Genomic DNA, 15,231 nt, shown 5'->3' with positions numbered 1-15,231 from the left:
AAGCCCCCAAAACCTGGGTTCAGCCCCTGCGGGCAGGTACGGATTTTGGGCGCTCGTGGCGCTAAGTGGAGCCCGAAAATCCCTCCCTAGGGCAGCTTCGACCCAGAGCGGGGCCGAGCGCTCAGCAAGCCGACCCCAGCCCTCCCGGGAGCAGGCCGCGAGGCCCAGTGCGCACGCTCGGGCCTCCTCGTACCACCTCTCTAGGCTGCCGAACCGCTACCGGCTTCGGCCCCGGGCGGGGGCGGGGCGAGCACTGTGCCCTCCTCCCTGACTGGCAGGAGCACGGGCCAATCCTAAGGGCACCCTGGGGGAGGGGAGGGGCCGCGCAGCGAGCCGGGCGCCGGGCGGCCGCGGGACCTGCAGCCGGGAGCTTGCGGCACGCGCCGGCCGGCTGCCCCGAGCACAGTCACCCGCGCCGCTGCACCTGGACCCCTGCCCCGCGGAGCCGTGCGAGCCTCTCCTGTCTACCTCATTTGCATGCATCATTTTGCATGCATCCTTTTTCTATTCCGTTTTGTCCTTTTTAAGGCGGGGGCGGCGGCAGCGTAAGCTCGGGGCGGGGAGGTGGCGGCCGGAGGATGCGGCGCGCGGCTGCGCTAGCTACGCCCGCAGCTGCTGCCCGGCTCGGGCCTGAGCGCCGAGCAGGTGGGTACAGGTGCGCTGGGGGGCGGGAGGCGCGCGGTGGCCAAAGGGGACCCGCAGACCCCGCGACCGATGGGCGGACCTGGCGGCAAGGGACGCGGTGACGGTGCCGCCCCGCCCCATCACCCACCTTCCCCGCCTTCAACCTCCTGGACCCCTGCCGCTCCGTATACCACCTCAGTGGCCCCTCCACCCTGCCGTTCCCATCCCCCAGCCCCCTCCAAATCCCCCTCCAAAGTCTCCCAGCAGGACTCTGCGTCGCCTCCCTCTATACGCCCCCTCCCCGTTTCGCCCCAGCCCAGCTCTCTCCCTCACGCCACCTCTATTTCCACTCCTCTCCCCATTACGCCCCCGAGCCAAGGAGGGGGAGGGGACCCACCGAGCACCTCTTGGGAGTGGCTCAGGGGGCGTGGCCGTCAGGTTCCTGCGTTGTCCTACCCGGCTAGTAGGTCAGGGTCCTTCGATCCCGGCCGAGGTGGCACAGAGGATGAGACCCGGGGTGCGTCGTGGTGGCAGGGGCCCGAGAGGGCGAGGCCGCCTTGCCGGCGCTCCCATCCCACGCACCGCACACGCTGCCGCGGCCCCTGCCCTGTACACCCGGCGCTGCTCCGCCCACGTGGGCGCCGGCGAGGAGGCTGGAAAGATGGAAAGAATGGCTGGTACCCACCCTTCTGCCGGGTCGGCGCGCCCTAGGCGCACCCGATCTCGGGAGATGGTGCACATGGATTGACTTACGCGGGGCCTGGCACCGTGCAGTGTGCCCTGTGTACTGGTCAGCGGCCTTTCGGGCCTGCGTTAGTGCGCTGTGCTCTGGCCCCAGCACCCTCGCTCCATCACTCCATCACTCCACCCTCCTTCCTGCGGGCTCAGAGGATCCGGCCTCTTCATCCCAGGCTGCAGCCTTTCGCCTTAGAAGCACCCTTGCCACCTGCACCACCTGCCATCACCACCACCTCCCCTCCCCACACACCCTTGTCTATCCTCCTGACGATTTTGCCCGCCTGGGCTCTTCGCCAGCCTCTGCCCGGCTCTTTGGCTCTTTAAGCTCCAGAGATAGTGTGTCTCACTGCTGGTCCACCTGCGCCACCCCCACTCTTCCACACCCACAGGCTCACTGTCCCTGGCCGTTGCTCTTGCTGTTCCCTCTCCCGGAATGCCCTTCCTTCAGCTGGCCAACTCCTTCTAGACCAAGGTCAGGGAGAGCCCCTTGTCCCGGCCTGCGCGTCAGTGTATGGCAGAATGTAACACCTTGCCCTACTGTTTGATGGCTCAGACCAGACCAGGAGGTCTGGGAGGGCAGGGGCAGCCTCAGCTGCTCGCGCAGGGCTCCACCCTCAGTAAATAACCATCCTGGGGGGACTCCCCCTTAACTCATGGTGACCCACTCGTGTGGGGTGAGACTGTGGGAACAGGACCTTGGGCAGGTGGCAGGGTGGCACTTCCATGAACGCAGGTGAATATGGATGCGGGGCAGGTTTGGAGATGGGGTGGGGTGGCCAGGACACCCCACCCAGGATATTTGCCTAGTGGGGCACTGTCAGCTCTCAGGAGACCTGCTGCTCTGAAAACCTCATCAGAGCCGTAGGGATGGTGGCAAAGTTTTGTTGTTGAGACTCTCGCATACGGTCTGTAATGCTGAACATCTTTGCCCCTGCGTCTGGGGGTAACGCTCACGTTGATTTTTTTCATAGGATCAGGCTGTAGGCCCAACAAATTGCTGTTTTCCTTCCTCACAAACCATCCTTGCTTCTACTACTCCTGTGACCTCACAAGTTTCTCACATTCTGGCTTCCTTGGCCCCCTCTCCCTCTCACCACCACAGTGTCTGTCTCAGCCACATGTGCCACCTCTGTGTTCCCCAGACATGTCTTCACATTTAGGTTTTCCCCACGTGCTGTGTTTTCTGCCAGAACTGTTCCCCTCCCTTGCCTGGACAGAGAACTCCTATTTGTATGATAAGGCCCAGCTGTCCTGTTCCCTCTTCATGTGTTCCCTGACTCCGTCGGACGGTGTGTGGCTCTCGTCTCTGTGCTATCCTACAACTTCATACCCACACATGGTATAATATTTGTGCAGCGTTTCCTTAAGCAGACCTTGGTCATGAGAGACGGGGGACGCTGAGGCCTGAGAGGCGGTCTGCTTTGATTAGGGCTGCATCTTCCTGGGGTGGTGGTCACACTGGCACAGACCCTGCTGACATGCACCGAGAGGGGTCAGGCATGACAGTCTCCTGTCAGCCCAACCAGAAGGCCCCATGAGGAGGAGGCAGGGTGGAGGCCCGCGGTCTTCATGTGTGGGTGGTTTGGGATGGGGAAAGGAGGAGGAAGGGACCATTTCTGAGGGAAGCAGAAGCCACTCCATGCTATGGCTATTTAACGCCCTGAGGACGGGGCTCCGCCTCTCCGCAGGCTCTGCAGCCAGACTGCCTGAGCACCTGTTTGGGACCTCACTCAGCTGGGATTGGGCAAGTGCCTCCCACCTGGGCTTTCTAACTAAGAGGGGGTGTCTCCCCCAGAAAGACTGGGAACCATATTCTGGTTCTCCTGGGTCAGTCTCCTCCCTGGAGTGGTTGGGTCAACCTGCAGGACTCAGCTGTGTCCTATTCCTTATGGGGGTGTGACCTTGGGCAAGAGGATTAACCTCTCTGAGCTTCCACTTCCTGTACAAATGGGGGTAGTGGCCTCTGGCTTGGTGTCGGGGTCAGAGGAGTGGTCTCAGGCACAGAAGGCACTTAATAAGTGGTCATGATTATGAGGAATGTGTGGCAAGTGGTTAAAAAATGGTTCTTTAGCTTGGTCATGAAGCCAAGGCCCCAGTTAGAGGCCTTCTTTGTCCTTCCCTAGCTAACGTCAGGCCAATAAACCAAATATTCAATAAGTGGGAATGAAGGATGATGGGAGCAGGTGCTGTGTGTTGGCTAATGCATATTGTGCGAACTTGTTCAAGAAGGTGTGTCTTGCCAGTGGGTTTCAGCCCTGGACAAGTTCACTATGGATTCAGTGTGACCAAAGAAATGACAGTAGAACGTTCTTGGGGTGAAAGGGTTATACCCAACTTTATTCCCATGGTGGCAGGTCAGTCACTAGAATCCTGTCCACTCAGAGCGAGTCTCCATGCAGCAAGCCGGTCTCTGCCTCTGGGCCTCTCTGCCCCTACAGCCGTCCCAGTCTCTGTCCTCGGTGCTGCCACCACTCCAGTCTCATCCCTGCTCTCCTGTAGCTGTGCAGCCATGTCACTGTGTCGCCCAGAGCACTGGATGGAGCTCTTTATATAGAGTCAATAACAATGTATTGTCTGCACATGTGTAGTGAGCTAGCCGACCAGGGCCAGGTGAGAATCCTGGCCACAGGAACCTTCACTTTATCCACAAGGTGCTAAGAACGTGAGCAGGGATTCCAAATTTGTAGTCCACATAGTCCCTGTGTCTCTTTCCTGTGGACTGTCTTGCTCAGTGGTTGGGGTGAAGCAGTGACGGTAATTTCCACCCAGTTCCTGGGAAACCTCTTAATGGAACTAATGATCATAAGTGGCAGGCACCTGCTAGGTGAGCTGGGCTGTGAAGGAGCAGAGCTGGTCAGAGGAGCTGCAATGAGGACGAGTTCAGACCCTACTGACTGTGTGACCTTGGGCAAGTCACTTAACTGCTCTGTGTTCAGTTCCTTTCTCTATGATGTTTGCATAAGGAAAATAGCTGCCCTTGCTTAAACTCCCATTCCTGCTGTGAAGTATTTTATTTAAGCTGCACAGCACCGCTCTGGGGTAAGGATCACGTGAGCACCTGACAAGTGGCAGCTGCATCTGGAGGTGGAGGCAGAACTCACCAGGGCTCAGAGCTTAGGTGTTGCTCAGCCCAGCACACTGATCCTGGGAACAGAAAGCCGACCTTCCTGTGGGGCTGGTGAGAGAACTCAATCAGCAGAGTCTTTTCAGTGCTTTTTATAGAAACAGGTTACTTTAAATCACAGAGTGGCCATTGGTGTGGCTGTAGTCTGAGGCTCAGAAAAGGACCCCAGGGCTGGCCAGCAGTGGGGCTTCCCTGAATGCATTCAGAAAATGTTTTCTTTGCTAATGCCTTTCCAAGGCCAGGTGGACAGCCCAGGTGCTGAGGGCCCGCAGGGAGGGGCAGGCCACAGGAAGGGGGCCTGGGAGCCCTATGCTGTGCGGCGCAAGGCTTAGGAGCCCCTCTAGCGTGGCAAGGAGAGGGGTGCTTGCAGGGAGTAGCCACGGAGGGAATTAGCACACTGGCCCAAAATTGCCCTGAAAACCTCAGAGGGGTCAGGGCGGTGGAAGCACCCTGGGGTGTCAGAGAGGGGGAGGGGCTGCTCTCCAGTGGGACAAGGACTCCGCCTTTGCCTTTGGTATGAGTATTGATTTTGTACTTCTCATTGGTCTACAGAAATGAATTGAAATGAATGTCATTTTCCTTGATTCTAGCAGTTGACATTTGCCAAGCACCTATCAAGTGCCAGGGTGATGCCAGGAGTTGCTTTTGTAAATAAAGTTTTATTGGCACATGGCCATGCCCGTTTGTGTCTCTGTTGTCTGTGGATGCTTTTGCACTGTACGGACAGAGTTGGGCAGCTGTGGTAGATGCCTGTAAAGCTAGAAACATGTACATTCTGGTGCTTTACAGAAAGATTTGCTGCCCCCTGGTCTGTGCTGCCCCTGATTTGAGTTCATTCAGTCATGGACACAAGCCCCAAGGGAGGTGCCCTGCGTTTCACATTTTACAGATGGGCACAGAGAGGCTCTGAAGCCTGCCCAGGGTCACAAAGCTGGTAAGAGCGGGAGCAGGGATTTGAACCTAAGCAGCTCATGTTATATTTTTTTGCAGGTGGGGAGGGATTTATATTTTTATTAGTTCTACTTGAATCTTACCATGTTCAGAGAATGTGGTCTGTTTGATATTTATTTTTAAAATACTGTTGCCAATTTTTTAATGGCCTGGTACCTGATCATTTCTTAAAATGTCTTTGTGTTCAATATATATGTTTATATTTAATAATGTTGAACATACTAACTGGGTTTAAGTGTGCAATTCAGTGTTATTACCTACATTCACAGTGTTGTGCCACCATCACCACCATCCATCTCCAGAACTTCTCCGTCATTGCCCTCTGGCAGTCTACATTCTTAATGTGACCCCATCCTGCTTTGCAGGAGTTCTGTAGAAAAAAGCAAACATCCCTGGCGTCTGATATAATATAGCACGGGAGGCTTAGATTGCAGCCTTGGGTATGAATGTCAGCTCTGTCATTTACCAGCTGTTCATGGATGAGCGAATGCACCCCTCTGAACCCTCCACGATTCAGTCTCCTCACTTGGGAAATGGGGTGAGTCTGCGTACTCTGTGTGAGATCCCATGGGTGTGAGGATGGAATGAAGCAGAGGTGGAGGTCCACCTCAGGCAGGGGACAGTAGCTACGGTGTCATTCCCTCGGCCACCACACCTTGCTGGGGTATTGGGTGTCCTCTCCGTGTGGCTGTGGGGTCCCCTTTATCCTTTCCAGGTCCTGGAAGCATCCCAGGCCCCAACGCGAGTCCTGAAGCCCCTGCCTGGACCTTGGAGGACCCAGCCTCCTGCCGTCTTCTGTCCCCTCTAGCCCAGACTTGGCTGAAGGGCCACTTTAGGGAATGAAAGGAGGTTCTGTGTGCGGCCATCCTGGGACTGCCAAGTGCTGCTCGTTGTGGCAATAATGCCCCTGTATCTGCCAGGTCAGGGTTGTGCTGGCTCGGCCCACTGGCCCCCGCACCTCTGGCTGCATTTTGATTCCGGAGCCCTATACTGGCTCCGGTCCCTTCCTCACAGATGGAGAGGGTGGGACACACCCCTGAGGGGTGCCTTACCTCTTGGAGGACAGGGAGTCCCTGAGGATTTCGAGGCGTTGACAGTGGAGGGCATCGAGGAGTGATCTGGTAAAGTAGCTTTGCACTTCATTTAGCCTCAGACACTGCCTCACTCTTCCCATCCCGTCCTGTTCTTCTGGAGGCTGGTCACTCCTGTCTGCTCGCCGAGACACGAGGTTTTCATTTAACAGGATCCATACCTGACTCTTCTGTTGAAACGATTCCTTTTTTTCTCCCCCTCCCCTTTTTTTAATTGAAGTGAAATTCACACTACATCATATTACCCATTTAAAGTGTACACCTTAGTGGCATTTAGCACATTCATGGTGTTGTGCAACCATCACCTCTATGTAGTTCCAAAACATTTCCATCACCCCCAAAGGGGACCCTGTATCCATTAAGCAGGCACTCTCCCCTGGCACCCACAGGCCTGCCTCTGTCTCTGGGTTTCCCTGCTCTGGGCATTTTGTGCCAATGAAACCATGTAATCTGTGGCCCCTGTGACTGGCTTCTTCCCCCCAGCATCATCCTCAGGTTCATCCTCATTGTAGTGTGTGGCAGCTCCTCAGTCCTTTCACGGGCAATAATACTCCATCGTCCTGTGGACAGACCACATTGCGTTTATCCATCTGTCTGTTGGTAGGTATTTGGGTTGTTTCCACCTTTTGGCTCACATGAATAGTGCTTGAAGCTTTGAAGTGTTTAAAGGGTTGGAGCTTTCTTCCCGGGACACAGCTGCCCAGGTCGCTCCTGCCCCTGTCCCTGATTTATCTGCGTGGCTCTCAGACGGTCGTGGTTGTGCGCTTCAGGCTGGCAGCGTCCAGGCTGACTTGTTCCGGACAGCTGGAGAATGGTGCATTGGCTTCTCATTTTATACGGAGCGTGGGAGTGCCCCGAGGCAGGAGGGAAGGCGCAGCGGCCAACTGAGTGGCCCAGAGAGGTCGCTGGCACAGCCCTGGGAGCCCGACCTCCTTTCTGCTGGTTCCTGGAACATGCTGGACTCTTCTGCTTGGAGTGTTTGTGCTTGCTGCTTGCTGTCTGGCATGCTCTCCCCTGCCTGCAAGAATGCGCCCATTCTTTACTTCTCACCTTAAGTTCCCCCATGTTGGAGAGGTCTTCTGGGCCTACCCCAGGTAGATGCCTGCTTGCCCCCTTCACCCCACGGTCACTCTCCCTTCAGCGCCCTGTTTTCTTGGGAAATCATCATACTCTGAAATGGTTTATTGTTATACCCACCCGCTGCCTTGCCCCATAAGCTAGAATGACAGCCCCATGAGAGCTGGACCCTCATCTGCCATGTTTTCTTTCATCTCCCAGCACCAGACTGGCACTTGGGAGGTGCTCCACGGATGTTCACTGCTGTTGAGTGGGGTCAGGTGGGACTTAATTTCCTGACGCCACCTTGCGCCCTCTGTGCCCTCAAGCACTTAGCTAATTGTTCTGAGTTTGACTTCCTTCTTTTGTTCAATATGGAGAACATCAAGTGTCCCCACCTCGTGGGTTTTATGTGAGGGTCAGAAACTACCCCTGCAGGCCACCCGGAGCCCTGTCATTGTGCAGCAGGTGTTTGTCAGCTGCTGCCGATGGTAGTTGTGAGAGATGAGGCCATAATGACTATGAATGGGCCAAATGCTTGCCCCAAGGAGGCTTCTTGGAGCCGAGCCACCCTCTGCTCCCCCCTCGGAGCTGTTGCACACCAAAATGTGGCTTGTCCCAAATGACCTGGGCTGGTGGGGAAACACACAAGGGATTGCAAGACTTGGTGGCAAGCGGAGAGCGGTAAAGGGCCCGGTGAAAATTCTGACGTTGATGACACCTTGAACGATAGCACTTTGGATGCACTGGGCTAAGTGAAATGTACCATTCAATTTAGTTTCACTTGTTTCTTTTTGCATTTTTTAAGGCAGCTACTAGAAAATTTAAAATTACCTTGGGAGTCACATTGAATTCCTTCTGGGCGGGGCTGCTTTTAGACCAAGCGCCTGGAGGGCAGGGACCCGGGGCGGGATGGTGGCTCTGGGCGTGAAAGGTGTGGCCTTAGGCGAGTTAGGTAAGTTATTTCTGTGCTTCAGTTTCCTGTATAAACAAGAAGCCCAGTCTGATGACAAACAATGACAGTGCACATTTGAGGGCCTGCTGTGCGCCCTTGGAAGGAACTAGGGCCCCATGAAGTGGAGGCGTGGCAAGAGCCCTGCCCACAGCAGCTCTCGTTCTGGGGAAGGGGAGACCCACAATCTCACAATCTAAATAAAACAAACCTAGTCCCTAAGACTGAAGGTAAGTAAGGAGGCACCATGGACAGTCATATGCGCGACGACAGCCACGTCTGTAGTTCAGCCTGGTGATGAGAACAGGTAGGCATCTAGTCAGCCTGGGGCATAGTAGGCTCCCCCTATCTGTAGCCCAGTGCTCGCCTCAGGGTGGGCTCAGCTACTAAGAGTCACCTCCACTCAATGGCTCTAGCTCTTTACTCTCTCTGCATATAATAACCAAACCAGAATTTTGTTGTCCTCTGAAGAATGTGTAACCCTACCTGTATTTTCCGTGCCCCTGAATACAGGAGACCTCTCCGAGCATCTTCCCCAGGGCTACTCTGGTTGGACGAGGGCAGCTGCTTCTACGGGTGTGGCACAGTCGCAGTCTGGGCTTGTGCATCTGCTCTGCTCTGGAGCCCACCTCTGCTTCCTGCCATGCCCGGGAAGGAATTTGGGTTTAGTTCCCAATCCAGTCAGGAGCCACAGCAGGGACAAGTCCTTCACCTCTGGGGGCTTAGCGTCGTGGGGTATAACGTCCCCTCTTCATCACAGGGTGGGTGGGCTCCACGTGGAGAGATGCCCCTGGGGGGTTGTGTCCCAGTTTTGCTGGGGTCAGCTGATGTTTACCCCTCTTTTACACACCCACACCTGCCTGCAGGTGCCTGGCGGCCAGCAGCCTGCTGGGGCAGGGCTTCGGAATGGGCTGTGCTCCCAAACAGGTGGAAATGCTCAGGGTAGGTTACTGAAGTCAGGAGCAAGCCTCCCTCTCCACTGGGACCTCATTTCTGGAGGGTGAGTGACTTCGCTGATGGTGCCCAGGTAGAACGGCAGCAGTGACACCCCTGCTCTGGCTACTCCTGCACTTAATTTCTTAGGAAAAGAGTGCAGACGCCGTAGCCTGGCTTGCTCCCATCTCGGCTCCTGCTACTACCCCAGCAAACTCTCCCTCCCCCTCGAGCACCGCTCTTTCTTCCAGACCCTGGCTTGCTAGCTCCCTCTGCCTGCAATGCCTCCCATCCTGCCCCTGTGGAGTCCTGCCTGCTCAGTGGCCTAGCTTGGATGTCACCTCCTCCATCTTCCTGGGCCCCCAGGAGAGACTCGTTTGCTTATTCTGTAAGTGAGGATTGAGTGAAAGGAGTCACTGGGGCCAGACTAAGAGAGGAATGGCCTGGAGGCAGAAGAGTGGGCTAAAGGGGCTTCCTCTCCTTGAACTGATCTTGCCAGGGGGGCGTGGCGCTCTCTTGCCCACCTACCGTGCCTTCAGTAGGACGTCACTGCGCTGTTCCTGACTGAGCCAGGCTTTTGCACACGCTGTTCTCTGAGGGGTCTGCCCACTACCAGCCTTCCTCTCCTTCATCCACCTGGTGAACGTTTTCCACTTGTGCTAAGGATCCATCTCCCTCCAGAGAACTTTCCATTCCCAGGCCAGGGCAGGCATGTCCCCTGGGTTCTCACTGCCCCAAGCATTCTTCTGTCACTGTCACTGCCCTGGACCCTGGCACAGGTAGGTGGTCACTAGATTTCGGCCTTGAGGCTCATAGATTCCTGTAACATCAGTGTTGGGAGGGGTCTTAGCAGGGACATGGGGGGTTCTCTCTGTTGCTCGTATTGCATCCACTCTGCCCCCTAACAAGCCTGACCCTTTTCTCTGCAGCGGCCACCCCCAGGGACAGTGAGCTGTTAAGCCTCAGATTGCACAGAACTCAGGGCTGGAATGCCCCAGGTGGCTCTGTCAGTCCAGAGATGGCATTGTGAAGCTTCTGTGGGGTATAAGAAGGCTTCCTTCCCCTGCACAGGAGATCTTGCTACCCTACTGCTTTTAGCTTGAGACAGAAAAATGTTGCAAAGCTATTCATCAGAACCCAGCCATGTTCTTGTGTTTAGAGAAGAGCTATTTCTTGTTCAGTTGGTTTGATTTTTCCCTTTCTCCCAAGCTGTGCCCCAGAATCTGCTTTGGAAGACCTGCCATTGTTTTAGAAGTTGCCGGGGCTGCTTCCTTGGGCTGGGGCAGCTGGGGAGTGAGCTGCTTAGCTGGGGTCATTGTGTTTCTATGGCAAGTCTTGGAGCCTTCCAGACTCAGAGCCCAATGAGGTTCTTCTTGCCAAACAGATACCTTATTTTGAATAAGAGCCTGGGTGCCCCCAAATTGTGCCTAATCTGTTTAAGCCATCAGGCAAAGGGAAGCTTTACTGACATGATCTGTATCTCCCTGTAATTTGACAGTCACCCAGGATAAGCCCAGTTTAGGAAGCCTGGGCCTTTTAGGTTTTCTGTTGGGAGAGCTAAAAACAAATGCAAGACATTGCAGAACAAAGACCTAATTAAGCAAGTCCTGTTGCTGGCTAGGTTACTGGGCATTGGGGTGCTCCAGCCAGAAGATGGGGAGGGGTGCTGGGTGCCCTAGATCTCAGGTGTTTTGTAACAAATTGTGAATTTGGCATTTCACAATTCACAAGCTCCTGGGTTGTAGCTTGCCTTCCCCTTCATTTGTTGATGAACAGAGGGCTTTGTAGGCAAAGTAAAAGATCAAGTACAAGGCTGGCTTGCAGGTGCATTCAGTCACTCTCCGGTAGGGGTGTGGGCTGATCAGTGTGGGATGGTGTTCACTGTGGCAGGTACAGAAAGCACCTCTGCTCACCACATCTTCATTAGCATTGATGTCAGCTGTCTGCAAATTCAGTGCCATGGCTTTTGGGAATTCCATGCTGTGGACTTCTGTCAATTCTGACCAGCCCTTCCCAATTTGGTCTGAAGCACTAGGCTGTCACCACACTTGTAGTCATGAAGGTCATGAAACTGATTTCCCCAGACATCATGAGTGGCCCCAATCCTCCTCCTTGTGGGCAGGTCAAGTGGCAGCTTTAGATCCTCCAACCCAGGAAGCTGGCAGTGGCCATTCCTGTGCATGGTGTTTGATGACTACTGGATGCATAATCGACTTGCTCCCAGTTGCTGGAACCAGAGGAAAAAAAAATCATGATTCATTGGAAAACAAGCAATTAAGCTGAAGATTGTCAGTTAATTTTGCTATCTGAATTAAAAAAGAATTAGCCCTTCAAAGTTCTTGCTCTGAATTTTATGCCAAGACACTGCCTGATTGACTTAATGCAAAAGAATGCAGCAGAAGAGGAACAGAGAAGCCAGAAGATATGAGACATACAGAAAACAAAAAGTGAAACAGCAGACAAAAAGTCAGCTGTAATAAATAATAACACTAAAGATAAATGGCTTAAACAATCCGATCAAAGGCAGAGATCTAAGATCTAAGTATATGCTATCTACAGGAGACGTACATCTTCAGATTCAAAGACACAAATAGATTGAAAGTAAGAGGGTGGAAAAAGATATGTCATGCAAAGAGCAAAACCGCAAAAATGCTAAAGTGACTTTACTTATACCATGTACGAGATTTAATAGAAAGTAGTGATGAAGAGGGACATTATGTAATGACAAACAGGCCACTCCATCAGAGAGCTACATACAGAAATGTGTCTGTAAATACAGATAGCACTTTCAATGATGGGTAGGACAAGTAGGTAGAAGATAACAAGAAAGTCAGAATCTTGAACCCCACCACAGCAGCCAGGCCCAGCAGCCATCTACGGAACACCCCACCACCATGAGAGTATGTGTTCCCACGTGCACATTGATCGTTCTCCGGGACAGACTATATGCTCGCCGTAAAACAACCTCAGTACATTTAGAAGGAGAGAAATAACACAGGGTGTGCTTTCTGACCACAGGGCAGGGAATTAGAAATCAAAGCAGCCTGGCCTGTAGCTGCTGCTCAGTTCTACCCTCAGCCTGCTTTCCATTCCGGTCTGATCCTCCATCACCCCACTCACCCCTTCACTTCCTGGCCAGACGGAACTCCCGACATCCCCGCCTGCTATTGCCAGTGTCCTTGCCTTTGTTCAGGCTGCCCCACCTGCTGCAATGCTCTTTCCTCAGCCTTCCCCAGCTCCACCCTGGGTCCTGAGGCTGCATCCTTCCCAGCCTGCCTTAAGTGAACATCTGCCATAGTGAGTCATGATGAGGAGAGTGCAGGGCAGAGCCAAGCAGTGGCTCTCCACACGGGGTCTGGACTGGCAGCAGGGTCACCCGGGTGCATGTTAGAAATGCCCCACCCTGAGCTACTGGGTCAGAAACGCTGGGTTGGGGCCCAGCAGTCTGACTTTCGATAAGCCCTTTGGGAAATTGGGATACTCCCTCCAGTCAGAACCAGGGTAGGCAGGGCTGGTCCCCACTTATCCTGCAGTGACATAGTGTGTCTCATTGTTACTGAAGTTGTTGACAACTGGCTGGTTCCCTCCAACAGGCAGGAATTGCCCCTCCTGGCCTGCCAACTCTCTAGCTGAGCGGTTTCCTAGGGTGAAAAGGGCAGTTCTCCTCTGTCCAGATAAGCCTGTGTTCCACGTTGGTGCTCAGAGCGGGGGGTGTGCTTGGCTTCCAGTGGGTTCCCAAGGAAGAAGATGACGCCCTGACCTTATTCAGCTGCATCTCTCCCTCCTTGTGATGGTGGGCGTGGCCGTGTCATTGCTTCTGGGGAAAGAGGGAAGGTGGCAGAGTGTGAAGAACAGCGCTGAGCCGGGAGCTCCAAGGCCTGGGTTTGAGTCCTGCCCACCTGCTGACTGCCTGTGATGCCCTGCATGGCCCTTCCTTCCACGGGGACTGCTCAGGGCCTGCCATGTGCCGGGGACTGGGTTTCTGCCCTCTCAAAGCCCTTTGAGCAGGACAGTCGTGCAGAGCAATGCAATACCTTCCCTCTCTCTGGGTCTCTTTACCCATCTGTGAAATGAAGTGTCTTCAAAAAAATTTTTTTTAACGGCTAAACCATCCCAACAATACAATGTACAGAACAGGAAAGTGATGGTTTATCATCACATTTGTTTTAGGTCTTTAAACTTCTAACACTTACTAGTTGTAAGGTCAGTCCCTGAGAACAGTGAAGTTGCTTTGATGAATATCACTTTCACAATGAGAAGTCTGGAGTGACAGCTGTGGTCTTAATTGCTGTGGCATCCTGAGCTTTACCAGGCTTGGGCTGTGGTTGTGAAACTAGGCTGTGTTAAGAATCTTTATCTACCACATTTGCAACTGGTAAAGTTTCTGTCAACAATATGTCTTGCCATCTCAGGGTACATTTGCTGGAGATGATAGGAGAGGCTGTCCCCCAAGACCTGCACGAAGCTGAGTGTGTCCCAGGCAGCCCAGGCCCATGATGCGGGCTCCATGGAGGGTTAACAGTTGGCGCACAACTCGTGGGAGTTTGTATGCTGCCTGTGTAGCCTAAAATTACTACACCCAGAAAAGTAGAATCAAACAGTTGTTGCTCCAGACCCCTGATCCCTGAGCCCCAAGCATCTTCATGGAACACCAGGGTTCCATGGAACAGGGTTTGAAGACAGACCCCGGTCACCATCTCCCAGCATGCTCAGTGCTGACAGTTCTGCCCCATTTATTTTAGGCTATCCCTGCCCATGCACCTGTGTCTGTGTGTTGTCATCTGCCCATCAGTATCCCATTTGGTTCTTTGTTCTGTCTCAACTTCCAAGTGTCCCCGCGTCCCTTAGCCTGGGACCTGGGAAGGTGGAGTCTCCAGAATGTCGCCAGCTGAGCCGAGCAGAGCCGGAGGAAGAGCTGTGTGAGGGTCGGCACGCCCTCTCTCCAGACCTGGAAGGTCCAGTGCCCTCCTAGTGGGTCCGAAGGTCCTGTCTGCTCACTCCTTCCTCAGAATGGCTCTTGAGTTACGGGGTGTTTGGGGAGAAGATCAGTCATACCAAGAAAGGGAAGACGTTTTTCTGAAACTACACTGGGCGGTGTCACCTCTTTGCCCACAGGCCCCCCCGTGGCCCAGGATGAAGCAAACGCCTCTCGTCGTCACGTCCGTGAACCCGTCCCTGCTGCTACTGCTGTTGCCAACTGCCTCGGTCAGCTCAGGCTGCTGTGACAGGCGCGCCGTAGACTAGGGCCTCAGTGGCAGGAATGTCTCTCTCGCAGTTCTGGAGGCTGGATGCCAAGATCAAGGTGCCGGCAGATGTGGTGTCTGCTGAGAGCTTGCCCCCTGGCTTACGGGCAGCTGCTTTCTCCCTGCGTGCTCGCCAGGTGGTGGGAGACAAGCAAGCTCTCAAGTGTCTTCTTCTAAGGCCACTAATCTCATCACGGGGCCCCACCCTCACGAGCTCTTCCAGCCCTACTCACCTCCCAGAGGCCCCACCTCCAAATACCATCTCATTGGGGGTTAGAACTTTAACATGTGAATGGGAGGGACAAACATGCCATTCATAACACTGAGCCCTGCCTCAGAACCGTCTGCCTCCTGTGAACTTGCCAGGACCCGTCCCTTCCTCTCGTCTTTGCACATCTGTGCCTTCCTCCCACATGCCCTTTCTGCTGCCTCTAGTGGTGGCTCAGGCTCATCTCCTCAACCACTTCCCTGGCCCCCCAGGCTCTCGGCACGCTGTGGGGCTGTTGTTTTTTACTGCAT

At 54.2% G+C, this 15,231-nt stretch overlaps 1 protein-coding gene and 1 long non-coding RNA gene across 4 annotated transcripts in view; one reads left to right on the top strand and one right to left on the bottom strand.

The window, feature by feature from the left end:
- LOC108409746 (uncharacterized) overlaps window positions 1-1,225 on the bottom strand; it is a 31,727-nt gene extending 30,502 nt beyond the window's left edge. The window contains exon 1 of the long non-coding RNA XR_005053843.2: window positions 1,022-1,225. This is a non-coding gene — a long non-coding RNA (uncharacterized lncRNA). The remainder of the gene's footprint in view (window positions 1-1,021) is intronic.
- JAKMIP1 (janus kinase and microtubule interacting protein 1) overlaps window positions 347-15,231 on the top strand; it is a 135,518-nt gene continuing 120,633 nt past the window's right edge. For all 3 annotated transcript variants that reach the window (XM_036991153.2, XM_036991147.2, XM_036991162.2), the window contains exon 1: window positions 347-645. The gene's annotated coding sequence lies outside the window, so the exon portion shown is untranslated. The remainder of the gene's footprint in view (window positions 646-15,231) is intronic.

Source organism: Manis javanica, chromosome 5, assembly GCF_040802235.1.
Source record: "Manis javanica isolate MJ-LG chromosome 5, MJ_LKY, whole genome shotgun sequence".
Lineage (NCBI taxonomy): Eukaryota > Metazoa > Chordata > Mammalia > Pholidota > Manidae > Manis > Manis javanica.
Note: the sequence above shows the minus strand (reverse complement) of the source record. Positions and strands in the feature narration are given on the sequence as shown.